The 18,067-nt window shown below is 37.9% G+C and overlaps 1 protein-coding gene across 4 annotated transcripts in view; it reads right to left on the bottom strand.

Moving 5' to 3' along the window:
* sfl (N-deacetylase and N-sulfotransferase sfl) overlaps positions 1-18,067 on the bottom strand; it is a 376,849-nt gene that overhangs the window by 218,109 nt on the left and 140,673 nt on the right. Inside the window, exon 1 of one of the 4 annotated variants that reach the window (XM_073986439.1) lies at positions 9,713-9,754. The exons of the other annotated variants lie outside the window; for them this stretch is intronic. The gene's annotated coding sequence lies outside the window, so the exon portion shown is untranslated. Of the gene's footprint in view, positions 1-9,712; positions 9,755-18,067 lie in introns of those variants that run through there. 4 annotated transcript variants of the gene reach the window in all.

Genomic DNA, 18,067 nt, shown 5'->3' with positions numbered 1-18,067 from the left:
GCCTTATCTGCTTGAGCAAGTACCCATGCTTCGGAACCATACATTAGCACGGGTAGTATCAGTGTTTTGTACAGTGTTATTTTTGTTTGACGAGAGGTGGCTTTATTCCTAAACTGCTTACTCAGCCCAAAGTAGCATCTGTTAGCCAACACTATTCTTCTTCGTATTTCACAACTGATGTTATTTGTTGTGTTTATGGCGGTGCCGAGGTAGACGAAGTCCTTTACTACCTCAAAATTATAGGTACCAACATTCACAGATGGTGCGGTGTTTATGGACATATTACGCGTCGATACCATCAACTTGGTTTTTACGCCGTTTACTGCCAGACCAACTTTAGCAGATTCTCTTTCGACTTTTGCAAAGGTGTCAGTTACTTCCTTTACCGATCGACCCATGATGTCAATGTCGTCGGCATAAGCCAGTAACATGTGGCTGTTCGTGTATATCGTTCCATTTCTTTTGACCTTCGCGTCTCGTATGACCTTTTCCAGCAGGATGTTGAATAGATCACACGACAGGCCGTCTCCTTGTCTGAAACCTCTTTTGGTAGTAAACTCTTCGGAGAGGTTCTTTCCAATTTTAACTGAGGATCTCGTCTCAGTTAATGTCATTCTACAAAGTCGAATGAGCTTTGCAGGAATACCAAAATCAGACATGGCTTGGAACACCTTTGAACGTATAGGGCTGTCGAATGCTGCTTTATAATCGACGAAAAGATGGAAGGTGTCGATCTGCATTTCTTGGGTCTTTTCCAGGATTTGTCTCAAGGTAAATATCTGGTCAATGGTGGATTTGCCAGGTCTAAAGCCGCACTGATAGGGTCCAATAATTTCATTGACCATAGGCTTTAGTCTCTCACACAATATGCCAGATACTATCTTATATGCAATAGGGAGCAGACTTATGCCCCTATAATTGGAGCACACAGTCTTATCACCCTTCTTGTGGACTGGACATAGGATGCTCACGTTCCAATCGTCGGGTACGCGTTCTTCCTGCCAGATGGTGCTAACTAGCTGATGCATACACCTTATCAGCGTGTCGCCTCCGGTTTTGAACAGCTCGGCTGGTAGGCCATCTGCTCCTGCCGCCTTATTATTCTTCAGCCGGTTTATTGCTGTCCTTACCTCATCTTGGCTGGGCGGTATACATTCAATACCATCATCTGGGATTGGATCTGTGGTATCTTCGCCGTCTTCACTGCTATCGGATACCAACAGTTTGGAAAAATGTTCTTTCCATATCCTGAGCACACTATCTGTATCAGTTACCAAATTACCTTGTTGATCTCTACAGGACGATATTCCTGTACCAAAGCCATCAGTTTGATGCTTCACTCTTTGGTAGAATTTTCGGACTTCGTTCTGTCTCCTGTACATCTCCATTTGTTCACACTCCCTCTTTTCCATTTCTCTCTTTTTCCTGCGGAAAAGACGTTTCTCCTCTCTCCTTTTCTCCCGATACCTCTCTCGTGCGCTACGCGTTGCTACTGATTGTAAAGTAGTCCTATATGCCGCATTTTTTTCTTCGGTAGCAGCACGGCACTCCTGGTCATACCACGGATTCTTTGGTGGAGGTCTCTGGTATCCAAGTACTGATTTTGCGGCTGTTTGCATGGAGTGGGCAATATTTTGCCATTGTGCTGATATGTTATCGGGACGAGAAGCGCTATCATTAAGCAATTGGGTCAGTTGAGTGGAATATGCTGTGGCTATCTGTTGTGTTTGCAGCTTGGCGATGTCCAACTTTCGTGTTGTGTCTGTCCGTGCTTTATTTGCAACGTTTAGACGGGTACGTACCTTTGCTGCAACGAGGTAATGGTCCGAATCTATGTTTGCTCCTCGGAACGATCGTACATCCAACACGCTCGATGAATGTCTTCCATCTATCACAACGTGATCAATTTGATTTATTGTTCTTTGGTCTGGAGACAGCCAAGTGCCCTTATGAATATCGAGATGCTTAAATCTGGTACTGCTAACTACCATGTTTTTTGCCGCTGCGAAGTCTATCAGCCTCATTCCATTGTCTGATGTTTCACTATGTAGACTGAATTTCCCAACTGTTTGTCCAAAGATATTCTCCTTTCCAATTTTGGCATTAAAATCGCCTAGAACAATTTTAATGTCATGGGCAGGACAACGGTCATATGTTTCTTCTAAGCTCTCGTAGAATATATCTTTGGTCTGTTCGTCCTTGTCTTCGGTTGGGGCATGAGCGCAGATAAAGCTGATGTTGAAGAATTTTGCTTTAAATCGAATTGTAGCAAGTCTTTCATTCACTGGAGTGAAGCTGGAGACCAGATGTTTTAACCTCCGACCAACTACAAAACCGCAACCAAACTCATGCTTTGTGTCATGGCAGCTATAATACAGTGCGTCACCTTTAGGTGTTGTTGTGACATCTTTCCCAGTCCATCGTATTTCCTGTATGGCAGTAATATCGGTTTTGTACTTTCCAAGTACGTCTGCCAATGCGAAGACTGCACCTTCTCTATAAAGAGTGCGAACATTCCAGGTGCAGATTCGCAGATCATGGTCCTTAAAACGTTTGCGGGGTTCGTCAACTTTAGAGGGGTTTGTTTTTCTTTTCTTTCGTTTTTTCATAGTAGGCTGTTTTTTCTAGGGGAGGGTTACTAACCCTACGCCCAAACCCAAGTTTTTAACGTTCTTATGGGTGAACGCGCGGCACATGTTAGCTCACTACCTTTAACGGGTGTTAAAGGCAGTTCCCCAGGTGACACCACGGGGAGGTCAGTGTCCACTTGAGATGAAAGAGGGACCAAGATAAATCCTGGGCTTTGCCATGTTAAAACCGGTCAGGACCGTTCCTTGGTATCTTCCATCCCCTACGTCACCCAAACTTTCCACATCGTATTATTTCTTCCAGATACAGATCGGGTTCGAATAGGGACTATATCGGTCCACTCCTTCGGGTACTTCCCACACAAAATTCGGATTAAGTGAAGTTTAAGAGCACCTGTCGAATCGTTTTGAAATTTCTTTCATTACGTTGTACTTGCGAAAGTCCATACTTTCTGAGATACTGACCTAAAAGCTCCAAAAAACCCTGACGGCACCAACCAAAATGGCAAATCCGCAAGATAATTCTCGCAGGAGTTTCTAATTGTTGCAGACTTTGCACATCTTATTATTTCATACAGTCATGTATCAGGATGGAATATGGACTATATCGATTCACTTATTCGGGTCCCATCCACACAAAATTCGAATAAAGTGAAGCTTAAGAGCACCTCTCGGATCGTTTTGAAATTTCTTTTATTAGTTTGTACTTGCGGCTCTCTTTACGACGGTACATTTTTTTTTCTTGCGCAAGTCCATACTTCCTAAGATATTGGCCTTAATGTTCCAAGAAACCCTGACGGCACCAACCAAAATGGCAAACCCGCAAAATAATTCTTGCAGGAAGTTTCTGATTGGTGCAGACTTTGCACATCATATTATTTTATCCAGTCATGTGTCAGGTTGGAATATGGATTATATCAGTCCACCCCTTCGGGTACCTCCCACACACTATTCGGATAAAGTATTTAACGTAATTTAATTTTTCGAATCCTTTATGAAGAAGTTTGGTTACTAAAAAAGTTTGGTATATCAAGCTTTTTGTAGAAAATTAACTTATGTTGAAACTGAGGTATGGGGTATTGTAACTCGCGATCAGTTTTACTGTACCATAACTTTTGACCGCATTTCGGTAAAATAAACTGTTTTAGCCCGATTCACCGAGGGGTTTCTTAAAATAATAAATTGAGCGGAAGCTGTGGTCGTACTAATGTAAAACAAGTAAAAAAGTATCAGTCGGCTTTGCTGACAGAGATATACCCTCAGCCTGTGTATATTGAAACAATTTTTTCCCAAAATACGTATGTATTTAGGGGGTTTTAAAAAATTTGGGCGTTTGAACAGACAAAAATGTTGATTAGGATTAAAGATCAAAAGTTTTGCGGAGGAGATACTAAAAGGAATGGATCGACATTGACCGTTATGGAAGTGGATCTCCAGCCGCAACATATGGTGCCACAGGGGGTTTTTACACTCTTCGGGCTGTTTGCTCAAGCAGTATGGACTTGCCCCTTTTACTATCGTAAATGAGGCAGCGAATGCAAGTTGCTTCGGTATGTATCTCTAAAGGCCTAACAGCTCAACTCGAAAAAGAATTAATTAAATATCACTATAAATGGCCTTTGCCTTAATAAGGCAAAAATAAAAAAAATCAAAGTGATTCGATATCAGGTCTTAAAGTGAACTTATCCGAAATTTTGTGTGGGAGGTACCGGATAGAGTGGACAAATATAGTCCATATTTGAACCTGATCAATTTTTCCGAACATTTTTGAACTTTTGTGGGGGAGGTACCTGAAGGAGTGGACCGATATGGCTTATCTTCAAATTTAAACTATGTTTGGACAAAATATTACTAAGACCATATTTTGGACCGAATCGGCAGATCCGTTCGAGAGTTTTCGTGCGCTCCAACCACCTTACACGGTGTCAAAGGGGGTTTTTGCAACTTTCATGCTATTTTCTCAGGAAGTATGGACTTGCCCCTGATGAAACTTGTACCGTCGTATGGAGGGCAGTGAATACATGTTGTTAAAACAAAAATCAAAGCGATTCGAGAGATGGCCCTAAACTGAATTTTTCCGAAATTTTGTGTGGGAGGTACCCGAAGGAGTGGACCTATTGAGACCATATTGGAACCTCATATTACTCTGGTATAAAGTTTACACTATACAAAGTATGAACCAAATCGGTTAATCCCTTCAAGAGTTATCGTGCGCACAAACTTTCCGAACATTTTCATACTTTTGTGGGGGAGGTACCGGAAGGAGTGGACCGATGTAGCTCATCTTCGAACTTAAACTAAGTTTGGGCAAAATATTACGAAAGCCAAAATTTGAACCGAATCGGTTCATCCGTTCGAGAGTTATCGTGCGCTCCAGCCAGCAGGACAGACAGACGGACAGACAGACGGACGGACATGGCTAGATCGACTCCAAATTGTCTGAAACACATTTCGTCCAAACATACTTGGGGTCTAAAACCTTTATTTCGATGAGGCACATTTTCATCGTATCAAAGTGTATATACCCTCCTTAGCCTAAAGGCTGAGTGTATAAAAATCGGAAAAAATCGTTGAAAAAAACGAGTTTCATTATGTTATTTTCCAATTAGTGGTTTTACAACACAATGTAGAGCTTAATGCTCAAAGGAGAAGTTAAAGAGTACAATTCAGAGTTGAAGTTTCTAATGTATGATTTTTTAATATATCCACTGTATCTACCTCAAACGGATGCTGACATTTTGAAACCAGAAAAATTGGGTTTTTTGAATTTTTGCTCTAATCGGGACGCGCAGCTGGATTTCCCTAAAAGCTTATTATTTGATTATAGTACTCGCGATATCGCATTTTTTAATGTATAACATGAGGTTGTAGCCCTCACAGGATCACAGTAATCTGCGCCCAAACACAAAATTTTTGTGCGTAAATTTTTCTCAAAAACCTATTTTTTTGTTTTAAAATTTACGAACGTCAATCGATTTCCGTGGAAACCCGCGTAAATTTAGTTTTTTTTGCGTTCTGAATCTAACAAGCCACGACGCGTAAAAATCCACCCAATAGATCGGCGGATATGATACCCCTCAAATTTGGAAAATTTGCAACAATTTTTTTTTTTAAAATATCGCATAATAAAACGCGTTTTGGGTGTGTCAGTTCTACTTAAACAAATAGATCGATACGCGTGTTTAAACTGCGCGAAAACAGATATTTAAAAACTCTAGTAAATCCAGAGATATAATAATTTTTTTCTAAAACTTGAGTGGGATGCTACATCCACGGTTCTTGATGGATCGCATTGAAACGGCATAGAATGATGTATTTTTTAATGGTGATTATTGAAATCGGATGCGCATAAAATGTAAATGAACTTCGCGGAAATTATGACCATTTTACTGTGTTTTGCACCCTAATATGCAGCAGATGCTACATCGTGGTCGCCAAATAGAATTTGACAAACTGTACATCAAATAAGAGGGATTGATTCGCTGTGTTGGAAAATCGGATGCGCATCATGTCATTTTCATAATTGCGCGGTTTATACGCATCTCAAATGTTGTAATATTCAATATAACATTATTTCAACGTTATGCCACCATTGGAATTCCTTGTGATTTAATATAAGGTTCTAATAATATTATCCAATAGGAAAACTATAAGCGAAAAATTTGTTACAATGAAATATTATCATTATTGCGTGAAATTTTGACGAAAATGCCGAAGAACTCAAACATTTTTTCTCCAACTTTTCCTAGAAAACCATAAAAAAATAAAATTAGAATAATATGATTTTATTTTTTTCGTAATATTTTCTTCGTATTTTTACAAATAACTTGAATACTATAGCTCCAACCTTCACAACTTAGGTTTCATTTTACTCCTCAAAATGTCTGGATGCTGTTATAATTTTTTTTATATATTTTTCGTAAGAATGAGCGCTATTGTTTCAAAAATATGTTTGTAAATACGTGAAATTATTTAACAAATTTGATTTTTCGCGAATCCATTGAGACTTTGCGATTATTTTTTTGCATCATCGCAAAGGTTACGAATTCAGTTCACGATAATAAGATATAACAGCTAAAAATATTAAGCCGCGTTTTTTTAGAATTTGTTCTAATTATTATAATTAAAACAGTCATATCTTTTGCGCGCAACGATCAAAGTTAGTAACGAAAACAGATTTGGAATGCTTATTTTTTTCTTAATCTATGTACCAAAAATCATTGATGTAGTATCAACATTTTTTTTTTTTTGATTTTTTTGAAATGAAAAAGACAATTTTAGACATTTTTCCTGATATGTCAATGATTTGATATAGCCCCATATTACGGTACATACATATTTTAAAGCAAACTCGTGATACAAAATCAATATATTTTATATACGGAATAATTATTGTGTTCGACTTATTTTTTTCAGTGGCTGAGGGTATTTTTTCGTCAGCACAGCTGACTAATACTTTCTTACTTGTTAAATAAAACGTGGTCAATGTTCATATTTTTAGAGTTTTTTAGGCTTTCGGGACTTTGCTTGGAAATCGCAAGTTCTATCGAAATGGAACTGAAAAAAATGTTGTAGCAGTGAAAATGCTCCACAATATTTTCTTTATTCCCATTTCGATAGGACTTGCCGTTTCCAAGCATAATATTGAAAGCCTAAAACAACCCCTAAAAATGTGAACTTTGACCGCGATTTATTTAAATATCCCTCCATCGATTTTTTCTAATTTTTGAATTTTTCTCATCTATGAACATTGCTGTTTCTGAATCCGCAAAAACTTCCCAGGAGTAAGCACCTTTCATTTAAAGTTAGTTAAGGGGTTATGGCCACTTACAAATTTTACAAAATCGAATATATTTTATTGACTCATATTTTAGTCAAAATCGAAGTGTTGTCTTTGACAGTTCACAATTTTTATAAAAATTGATATTTATACCCTCAGCCTTTAGGCTAAAGAGGGTATTTACACTTTGATACGACCAAAAATGTGCCTCATCGAAATAATGGTTTTAGACCCCAAGTATGTTTGTACGATATCCGTTTCAGACAATTTTGAGTAGATCTAGCAATGTCCGTCCGTCTGTCTGTCGGTCTGGCTGGCTGGTGCGCACGATAACTCTCGAACGGATCAATCGATTCGGTCATATGGGCCATATAGGTCCACTCCTTCAGGTACCTCTCCCACAAATGTTCAAAAATTGTCGCAAAACTTGTGCGCACGATAACTCTTGTAGGGCATAACCGATTTGGTCCATACTTTGCACATCGTGTAATTTCTACCAAACTTATATTAGGTTCCAATATGGACTCAATCGGTCCACTCCTTCGGGTACCTCACACACAAAATTTCGGAAAAGTTCAGTTTAGGACCTGGTCTCGAATCGCTTTGATTGTTTACGCAAGTTGTATTCGCTGTCCTCTATACGACGCTGTAAGTTTCATTAGGGGCAAGTCCATACTTCCTGAGAAAATAGCCTGAAAATTACAAAAAACCATATGACACCGTGTGTAGTGGTTGGAGCGCAAGATAACTCTCGAACGGATCTGCCGATTCGGTCCAAAATTTGGCTTTCGTAATGTTTTGTCCAAACTTAGTTCAAGTTCAAAGATGGATTATATCGGTCCACTCCTTCGGGTACCTCCCCCACAGAAGTTTGAAAATGTTCGGAAAATTTGTGCGTACGGTAACTCTTGAAGGGAGTAACCGATTTCGTCCCTACTTTGCACATTATGAAATTTCTACCAGACTTAGATGAGGTTCCAATATGGACTCAATCGGTAAACTCCTTCTAGTACCTCCCACACAATATTTCGGAAAAGTTCAGTTTAGGACCTGCTCTCGAATCGCCTTGGTTTTTGTTGTACCATCTTGTATTCACTGTCCCCTATACGAAGGTACAGTTTCGTCATGGGCAAGTCCATACTTCCCGAAAAATATCCTGAAAGTTGAAAAACAAACCATATGACACCATGTTTATGGGTGGAAGTGCAAGATAATTCTCGAACGGAAATGCCGGTTCCGGCCAAAATTTGGCCTTCGTAATATTGTTTCCAAACTTAGTTTAAGTTCGTAGATAAGCCATATCGGTCCACTCCTTCAGGTACCTACCCCACAAAAGTTCAAAAATATTCGGAAAAATTGTGGGCACGATAACTCTTGATGGGAGTGACCGATTTGGTTCAGACTTTACACATTCTCATAATATCTACCAGATATAGATCAGGTTCGAATATGGACTATATTTGTCCACTCCATCCCGTACCTCCCACACAAAATTTTGGATAAGTTCACTTTAAGACCTGCTATTGAATCACTTTGATTTTTGTTGAAGCAACTTACATTTGCTGCCTCAATTACGATGGTAAAAGTTGTTTCAGGGGCAAGTCCATACTTCTTGAGAAAACAGCCCGAAGGGTGTAAAAACCCCCTATGGCACCCCATGGTTTTTGAACTTTAATCCTAATCAACATTTTTGTCGGTTCATACGAGACCAAAATACTTGAAACCCCCTAAATACATAAGTCTTTTGTGAAAAAAGTGTTTCAATTTGCACAGGCTAAGGGTATATTTCTTTCGGCAAAGTCGACTGATACTTTTTTACTTGTTTTAATTCCGCTTCGCTTAAGTACAAGATTATTAGGTTCTTAATGATCCCACAAAAACATATGCTGATCGGCTTATTCGTTTTCGAGCTACAGTGGGCACCGCAAACTGCTTTAGTAAAACCACTGTGCAATATTTTTCAACAAAAAAAAAATCCGAAAGTAGCTCAAGGTGTGATCTATCAGATGAAAACAAAATCTTCTGTAAAAATTAGTTAAATTTCTTGTAAAAAATGTATGAAAAATGTAATTGTTCGTGCTCAATAAGTGGCCATAACCCCTTAAGGCGCACCGTGCCATACCTTACTTGGTTCATCCGACCCAAACACGTTAAATTTGCTTTCATCGGCAAAAAAAATACAATCTTCCAAAACTCAAAATACTTTTTTCGTGTTCCTAAACGAACTCCAATCGAATTTGGCGGTTTTTAGATTTGAACAATTTATCGAATAGAATATCCACTGATATTTTTTAATCAGTTGTCAAAATAAATTTTGACTTTTCAGATATATGTATGTACTTACAATCAATCGTAACATGTGTTAATGTTTTCAATAATCACATACCTGAAAAAAATAAAGGAAAATATATATTATGTAAATTTTTCAATATTATGTTTTTTTTTTTTTTTTAATTATATCATAATAAATAAAATAACTATCGAAAATAAAAATAAATATCGAAAACATTCGACACTGTAATGAGGCTGACACAAACATGGCAGTTAGCAGTACTTGATTCAGACATCTTCCGATCAAGTAACAAAACTCATTGACCACTTTGTGTCATATGAAAGTTACTAAAATAAAAGCAGACAACATCCATTATACGAGGCTGCACTTGCTTGATAAATGTACTCCTATAAAATGCCATAGTCGTATTTGTGCATCACCAGAGTGAAGTAGGAGATAAAAGTTGTCAAGCAACGGTCCTAATCGGCTTTAACATGCAATGTCCAGGACTTATCTTGATTCCACTTTCATCTCAAGTGGCTACTGATTTCCTCGTGGTGTCACCTGCCTCTGAAGCACCCTATAACACCTACCACTACAACAAATAAATTGTTTACATTACTTCGTAATAGGTAATTCGAATTAATAATTGTGATTTCTTCATCAGTTCTATTCCTTTGTGAATTTCCCCAGGAACAAAAATGTATTTCAGCTTTTTAGCACAGCCAGCCCATCGTTGGGTGTATGGGTTAATTATGTGGCTGTCATTATGTCATAGCTTAAGAAGCTTTTATTATCATCTTCAAAGTCTTAAAACCAAATTGCACAAAAGACTATTCATGACTTGGATCTTTTCAGGCTTAATTATTTCTAATGGAATTTATTAGAAATTTATGAATAGACATTGTATTGCTGCGCCAAGAACCAGCCACTCAAGCAACCAGCCAAGCAACCGACCGGCAGACAGACGGACAGAAAAACCCATTATCAATAAATATGAATACACACACTTCGAGAGCATTATTCTTGACTTGTCAGTCTTTCCGTCTGTATGTCTCTATCTATGACATGCCATCACAATTAAGTATTAGTGGAGAACAGATTTCATTCGGTTTAAATTTATAATGTGAATTGTGCAACTTAACAAGTTTATTGTCAACTCCCATAAAGAAGACAATGTATTAAGAGACAATTACAAAGGAAAGGCTAAAGACAAGATACATTCATAAATGTTTATATGTATGTCGTCTCCAAAGTAGGTCTTATACATTTGTGTCAGAATGATAAATGATTAAAGTCAATGATAAAGTATTGCAGTTTGCAAATAATATTCTATTTGAAGAAGCTTGTAAATATTAGAATGTAATAAACTTTGAAAAGTATTTTTAATTATTTATTCTAACTTTAATGAAAAGCTAAATAAAATAATACAATTCTGCATTGAGAGTACATATTTTGGTTGTTATCTTTCAGAACTATTATGATTCAAATATAGCAAGTAAGTCCTTACGGGGACTACTCGAAAAGTTTCTGGCCTAATAATGAAAACGTCAATATTTATCATCACAAATAGTTTAATTGTTTTCTAAAGTATTCTCCACACGCAGAAAAATATATTAGAAATATGTTTGGATCCAAACAAATATTTGTTTGGGACGGATTGCAAACAAATATATGTTTGGATCCAAGCATAATTTGTTTGGGTCCAAACAATATATGTTTGCAACATTTGCAAATATCTCAATTTTATATGTTTGGAAACCAACATATTTTTTTATGTTAGAACATATTTTTCATGAGTGGAGACAGGATGTTTGCCAAAGAGAATAACAACAGGGCTCCCGCGGCTCCGGAATGCCGGTTTATAACAAAGAGCTGTGTGCATGGTGTAGTAGGAGACGCAGAAGTTTTGTGATGTGTATTCGTAAAACACGTGTGTTTTGTGCTTTGTTGTTGTTAACCAACGTAGCAAGCGAAGAGGAAAGAAAATGGTACGAAACCAATTCTCTTTACATTAATACTGTATCACATTATTATTTGGTTTATCTTTGGCATTTCCAAATGCAAAACGGAATGACCCATATTCATAATTTGACTTCTTCAAGGCCACAAGCATATGTTCAGCGAAGTTATTTGTTATTGCAAATAATGTTAAATTACTTCTAATGCAGTCTTTATTGCCGTGAAGTTTTTGGTTGTCTACCAAACATTCAATCGATCAACACATCGCATAGACCTTATTAAAAGCAGAGCAATAAGAACAAACGAGCAAACAAGAAGCAGATATCAACAATAAGGGAAACTGAAACAATAAAACGCACAAGTGAAATGGAAATTAAAATTAAACTAAAACTGAAAGCACGAAGTAAAATAAAGAACTAATTTTGAATAAAACTAAATACATTTTTAAGCGAAACAAAACAACATGAATTTCTAATAAATAAAATTTTGTTATAGAAAATAAAAAACAGAAAGTCTTTTAATAAACAAAAGGAACAAAAGGGGTAAAAATTATTGCAAACTAAAATTAAAAATAACCTACCCCACCCCTAAACAGTACCTATTTATTATATTACCTATTTATTATATTATTATTATATAATCATTTGGTTCCAGATGCCGATTTCCCGCTGATGATTTGGAGTTTGATGAAAATGTGTTTCATTGCACAACTAAGGGGAAGCGTTCAACGATGTTTCTATATAATTTTTTCTTTTTAAGAGTGCGACTTTTTATAAATTATTTCATGCAGTTTTTTCTTTTATTAAAGTCTGTTTTGTCTTTCTTTGGAATTTTTTATGTACCTATGTGTCTGTTGTGCTTTTGCTTCTTTTTCTATGCGTTTCAATAAAACACCACCATTTATAAATGTGCTGAGAGCAAGTGAGCATACATTTGAATGTGTTTCACATTGACATTTACGTTCCCTTGATCTCAGAAAGCGCCCACTGGTGCATGTGTTTGTTTTTTTTTTTTTTTTGTGGCTTTTGGGTTTGTATTTGTTTGCACCCAAACATATAATTTGTTTGCATCCAAACATATAATTTGCTTGCACCAAAACATATAATTTTTTGCACCCAACATATAATTTGTTTGCACCCAAACATATATTTGTTTGCAGGACCCAAACATATGTTATGTTTGGGACTGCTTGCAAACAAATATATATTTGCTGCAAAATATGTTTGGGACATATGTTAGAGAGGCTTTTTTTCTGTGTGCATGCACTCAAACCAATTGTTGAAGCACTTTTCCCACTCCATATGAGACACCTCTAAAACATGGTTTTTGAACGATTCAACAGCAGCTTCTGGCGCCGAAAATCGTTGAGAACCAATTTTCCCTTGATGTGCGGAATAAAACAGTCATTGGGTGCCACGTTCATGTTTTGTCCGGTCAAAAAGTCGCAAGTTTAAATCGATGTGTGAGAGCTCAAATTATCATGGTGTACAATGATTCGTCTTTTCAGGTTGGTTTTCCGAATTTCTCAGGAGACTTCAGGCAAACAAATTTTAGGGTACCACTCAGAATTAACCGTCCTTAAAATATAATGTTTATTTGTTTTGTTCAATATTTTTGTGGGGTTTTTTTCAGACTTAAACTACTACAACATAGCCATTTGTTAACCGATTTAAAAAATAATAACTTGTTCTAAATATATTATTCATCCCTTTAAAAGGAAAAAGGATCAATAGAAATTCAAATAAAAAACAGGCTGAGCCCGGCTGGGAAAGCTTCGACCCGTCAGCTTTCCTGAAGTTCTCTCTTTGCTTGAAATGTTGAACTTATGTGTATCAGAATCATCTCACCAGTGGCAAAATAAAATATCTGTCGATTTACCGGACATATCGCAACAGAAAAAAGTGTATCCCCCTGGGGTTACCGAAAATATTTTATCCCTTGCTGGAGCAAAGAAAGCGGAAAACTTTTGCAAGAGTTAATAAAAGGCTTTGACGAAGCGAGAAAATCAGAGTAGTGGGTCAACTCCGTCAACAATATGAACTTCAAACACTTCAGTAACAAAGCGTGGAGCCTTCTTCGCAAGGTCGGAGCAGCTAATCCACCGCCATCTTCAAAACCATCTGTGAATGCAAACGTCATGGCTTCTCATATCATACAACTATCTAAAGCCAATCAAGACAAACCATTTTCACGCAAAATTAGCCTCGAAGTTAAACACCTACGCAACAACACAACCCTAAACGATCTGTACTCACATCTCTACATGCTCTACATCAGAAATCAATCATGGTCTCTCAAAAACGAATGCAGGAACAGCCACCGGATTGTATCTATTCTGAATTTATTCTACACAGCGGACCACGTACAAAGACATGGTTTGCAAGATTCTTCACAGACATTCTACACTCTGGCTACCTTCCCCGCACCTTCAAAATATCTAAAGTAATCGCGTTATTAAAACCAGGTAAAGATCCAGCGCAAGCATCGAGCTTTCGGCCTATTGCTCTTCTTGCGGTGTGCTTAAAGTTTTTCGAACGCCTAATTTATGCCGCATTGCAGACCAAATTGACAAATACATCTTCAACGAACAATCAGGATTCCGCAAGCAGTGAAGCTGCACCAATCAAGTACTGGCCCTCACCAATTACATCGAGCATAGTTTCTACAGGATGTAGAAAACCGCAGTATCCTTCATCGATTTAACAGCAGCCTACGACACAATCTGGGAGAACAGTCTGTTATTAAACCCAAACAAAATAATCCCCTGCAGTAGAATATTTAACATTGTACACGCCATGATCAGCGACAGACTTTTCACTGTCCACTTAAACGACAGCTCTAGCAGAACAAAAAATAAAGAACTCAATAACGGTTTTCCAGAGGGTTCAGTCCTTAACCCAACGCTGTTTAATCTATACATCCATGATCTTACGGAAACAGCTTCCCTCAAATTTTTACGCAGGCGATATGGCAATCGCAACACAAAACAAGAATTTTGAAATCTTGGAGAAGCTCAGGTATGAGACTTATCTTTAATATCGTCTTACTGCCACAAATGGAGACTAAAACCCAATAGAAGTCTGCTGCTTCCATCTCACTCACATCGAGGCTGACAGAAAACTATTAATACATTTTAAGGGTCCCCCCTTCTGTCACAACTTCAACCCGAAATACCTTAGCATAACTATTGACAGAACCCTATCCTTCAAACAGCACATAGGAAAATCTGCCAGAAAACTCAAGATAAAGAACAATTTAATCGGCGGGAACTTGGGGAGCATCCGCCAGCTCTCTTAGTACGTCTGCTCTGGCTGGATAGCTAAATATGGCTCTCCGATCTGGCTGAATAGCCCTTAAGACGCATCGACACACAATTGAACACCTCCATGAGAATTATAACAGGAACATTAAAGGTCATGCCTACAGATTGGTTACCAATGTTAGATAACACTGTACAACAAAATTGAACTTTTTTTAAAATTACAAGAAACCCCGCACAGATTATGAAAGAGGGCCGAAAAAAGAAGACACGTGTATCGGCGTTTTGAAAGTTTACGTCGAAAAGTAACCTAAATAGGCATGGCAAGTTCCGCCCATTTCTACAGGTTTTGATATATTTAGGTATAAAGTGTCTTTGGCAATATTACTCACAACAATGCGAGGTATCTTTTTATGAAAAAAATTAACCCTCATGTGAGTCACTAAAGGGGTCTTTTTGGTCATTTTTTTCAAAAACGTTTAAAAACTCCTTTAAAATGAGATCGTATCAGATCAAAATATTCTACAAAATTATTTGTCATAAAATTTTACTATAGGTCCTAAATACTATAATGATGGCAGCAACTCCTGCTCTGACAAAATTGACTGACATATTTCATTTATTCGCCGAATTATATTGAAATTTGATGGGGAATATTTTTGTCTTTGACGTCTTCTATCTAGAATGAAGTTTGTGGGACAAAACTTAATAAACTCAGATAAAGTACAACATTAACCCATGTGCGTGAAGATAAAATCGATTTTGACTAGCGGAGACAAAAACCACATTGGTGGTATAAAAGTATAACAGTTGTATAGCAGATTCGTACGAAGGTAAAAACGATTTTCAAGAATATATGTATGTTTTAGAATATTGCTCGGTATATAAAAAAAGATGAATGCATGCATAGCACTAAGTATTTCATTGTGGAAATTTTGAGAAAATCGGATATTTTTGAAAAAAAAAAAAAAAATATTATTACACAAGAAAGTTAAACAAATCGACCGATGATGAAAAGCCTCCATATATGTGATGGACCTATTGAGGGGCCTCCTAGGCGAAATCTGTGGGGGGTAGAACATTTTGGCGTATGCAGCTAACTAGAGCATTGGCTTGGCTATCAGAATATGCTGATATCCAATGGATTCATTGTAGAAAGTTAAACAAAATCGACCGATTATGAAAGTCCTTCATATATGGGATGGACCCATTGAGGGGCCTCCTAGGCGAAATCTGTGGGGGGTAGGAATATTTGGCGTATGCAGCTATTTAGAGGATTGGGTCGGCTACTAGAAAGTGCTGATAGCTAATCATTTGATTGTAGAAAGTTAAACAAAATCGACCGATTATGAAAGTCCTTCATATATAGTCCTCTAAATAGCTGCATACGCCAAATATTCCTACCCCCCACAGATTTCGCCTAGGAGGCCCCTCAATGGGTCCATCCCATATATGAAGGCATTTCATAATCGGTCGATTTTGTTTAACTTTCTACAATCAAATGATTAGCTATCAGCACTTTCTAGTAGCCGACCCAATCCTCTAAATAGCTGCATACGCCAAATATTCCTACCCCCCACAGATTTCGCCTAGGAGGCCCCTCAATGGGTCCATCCCATATATGAAGGACTTTCATAATCGGTCGATTTTGTTTAACTTTCTACAATCAAATGATTAGCTATCAGCACTTTCTAGTAGCCGACCCAATCCTCTAAATAGCTGCATACGCCAAATATTCCTACCCCCCACAGATTTCGCCTAGGAGGCCCCTCAATGGGTCCATCCCATATATGAAGGCATTTCATAATCGGTCGATTTTGTTTAACTTTCTACAATCAAATGATTAGCTATCAGCACTTTCCAGTAGCCAACCCAATCCTCTAAATAGCTGCATACGCCAAATATTCCTACCCCCCACAGATTTCGCCTAGGAGGCCCCTCAATGGGTCCATCCCATATATGAAGGCATTTCGTAATCGGTCGATTTTGATTAACTTTCTACAATCAAATGATTAGCTATCAGCACTTTCTAGTAGCCGACCCAATCCTCTAAATAGCTGCATACGCCAAATATTCCTACCCCCCACAGATTTCGCCTAGGAGGCCCCTCAATGGGTCCATCCCATATATGAAGGCATTTCATAATCGGTCGATTTTGTTTAACTTTCTACAATCAAATGATTAGCTATCAGCACTTTCTGGTAGCCAACCTAATGCTCTAAATAGCTGCATACGCCAAATATTCCTACCCCCCACAGATTTCGCCTAGGAGACCCCTCAATGGGTCCATCCCATATATGAAGGACTTTCATAATCGGTCGATTTTGTTTAACTTTCTACAATCAAATGATTAGCTATCAGCACTTTTTGGTAGCCAACCTAATGCTCTAAATAGCTGCATACGCCAAATATTCCTACCCCCCACAGATTTCGCCTAGGAGACCCCTCAATGGGTCCATCCCATATATGAAGGACTTTCATAATCGGTCGATTTTGTTTAACTTTCTACAATCAAATGATTAGCTAGCAGCACTTTCTAGTAGCCGACCCAATCCTCTAAATAGCTGCATACGCCAAATATTCCTACCCCCCACAGATTTCGCCTAGGAGGCCCCTCAATGGGTCCATCCTATATATGAAGGCATTTCGTAATCGGTCGATTTTGTTTAACTTTCTACAATCAAATGATTAGTTATCAGCACTTTCTGGTAGCCAACCTAATGCTCTAAATAGCTGCATACGCCAAATATTCCTACCCACCACAGATTTCGCCTAGGAGGCCCCTCAATGGGTCCATCCCATATATGAAGGACTTTCATAATCGGTCGATTTTGTTTAACTTTCTACAATCAAATGATTAGCTATCAGCACTTTCTAGTAGCCGACCCAATCCTCTAAATAGCTGCATACGCCAAATATTCCTACCCCCCACAGATTTCGCCTAGGACGCCCCTCAATGGGTCCATCCCATATATGAAGGCATTTCGTAATCGGTCGATTTTGTTTAACTTTCTACAATCAAATGATTAGCTATCAGCACTTTCTAGTAGCCGACCCAATCCTCTAAATAGCTGCATACGCCAAATATTCCTACCCCCCACAGATTTCGCCTAGGAGGCCCCTCAATGGGTCCATCCCATATATGAAGGCATTTCATAATCGGTCGATTTTGTTTAACTTTCTACAATCAAATGATTAGCTATCAG

Source organism: Musca autumnalis, unplaced genomic scaffold (genome assembly GCF_047663935.1).
Source record: "Musca autumnalis isolate F117 unplaced genomic scaffold, ASM4766393v1 scaffold_4, whole genome shotgun sequence".
Taxonomy (NCBI): domain Eukaryota; kingdom Metazoa; phylum Arthropoda; class Insecta; order Diptera; family Muscidae; genus Musca; species Musca autumnalis.
The sequence above is the reverse complement of the archived record's forward strand: the minus strand, read 5'-3'. Positions and strand labels throughout refer to the sequence as shown.